Source organism: Protobothrops mucrosquamatus, unplaced genomic scaffold, assembly GCF_001527695.2.
Source record: "Protobothrops mucrosquamatus isolate PMUCROS unplaced genomic scaffold, P.Mucros_1.0 scaffold2779, whole genome shotgun sequence".
NCBI classification, from domain to species: domain Eukaryota; kingdom Metazoa; phylum Chordata; class Lepidosauria; order Squamata; family Viperidae; genus Protobothrops; species Protobothrops mucrosquamatus.
In genome coordinates this window covers 178,829-180,298 of record NW_015388816.1, presented here as the reverse complement: position 1 = coordinate 180,298, position 1,470 = coordinate 178,829, and the positions used below count along the sequence as shown (strand labels likewise).

General features: G+C 42.9%; 1 pseudogene; it reads left to right on the top strand.

Annotated features, from left to right (window-relative positions):
• The window catches only part of LOC107296387, a 70,035-nt pseudogene that overhangs the window by 6,616 nt on the left and 61,949 nt on the right, over positions 1-1,470 (top strand).

Genomic DNA, 1,470 nt, shown 5'->3' with positions numbered 1-1,470 from the left:
TTTAGGGTGATTTTAAAAATAATTTTAAATAGAGACACAGCTTCTAATATTCGGTTTTTTAATCTGGTTTTATAGGGGTTTGTATTTTTATGCTTTGTATTTGTACTGTTTTTAATACGCTGTGCACCGCCCTGAGTCCTGCGGGAGAAGGGCGGTATATAAATTAAATTATAATAATAATAATAATAATAATAATAATGGATCAGGAACGTAAGGCACATTCAACAGCTGTGAGCCAGTTAGAGGGCCAGAGCCGAATCCTGGAGAGCAAAGCACGAAGCTATGCAGATCAGGGTAAGAATAGTTATTTTGCCAAATATCTGTGTATGATGCCAGTGTATCACCATTCCATATTTCCTCTCGAACGGCAATGAGCCTCCTCTGTCTCTTGCGGGGTGTAGATTTGTCATAATATGGATAAAATAAATTCAAGTAGCAGGCGTCCAGTTAGTATCTTTTCTCTCATCTTTGCTTGTAGGAACATATGGTCGCTCCTATGGCCATCCCTTAATAGGCATGCCCAATTCTGTGCCCTTGCACATCTCCACTTTTGACAGCTCTAGCTAAACTGGTCTATCTCGTTAGCCAAGATTGGGTGTAAGACAAGAGACACAGTATAAGCTGCATAAACATTTTTTTCCAAGGAACATCAAAATCATTAGGAAATATAGATGAAACTGCTGTGCAATAAATATTTTGGGGAGTAAGAATTGAATTCCATTGAACTGAACAGGGCTTAAGATGTGAATCAATGAAGAGAATTTGATTGTTCATCACAATTTAATTATTTCAAATGATGCTGGATTTTATCCTCTGTTTAGCAGATAAGCCTTGTTCAGTGTCAGAATCCAATTATATTTCATTTCTAGTTATTGACTATGGAAAACCCCATTTCTGCCCTCTTTGGATTCTGTCATACTACGAAGGGGAAGTGGGATGAGCAAAGGGGTTTTATGGCTCTCACTTCCTTCATTAAAACTTCAAAGGGACTGAATGTGGATTCTCACCAAGAGGACTGACCATAACAATATGGCCATAACCTTTCATCTACTACTCTCTGAAGTCTCCCTTTGGCTGGCAGTAAGGGAAAAGGGGGGGGGAACAATGCAGCGCCTGAAGTCTGGGAAAAGAAAGGAGGAGGATCGTCGCCCGGAAGAACTGTGGAGTGGGGGGGGGCTGCTTGAAAACACTTAAAACATCTGGGTGGGAGAGAATTCCTCAGATCCTGTCTAGAATGCCTGCAACCATCTTCTCTTAATAAAGATGCCTGTTGGGGGACTTCCGGTGGCAGGCGCCTTCGCTGGACGCAGCTGTTTGCTGCTCCCGCCTGTTTCTGCGTAAAAGCCGTTCTGACAGCCTGCATCAGCTGTCAAACGGCTTGATACCTTTCCCCTGGGCATAGGGGGAAAGGTGAGCTGCCCGAGGTAGGAGTTGAGTTCCCGAGTCGTCCCTTGTGGACGATGTAGGTGA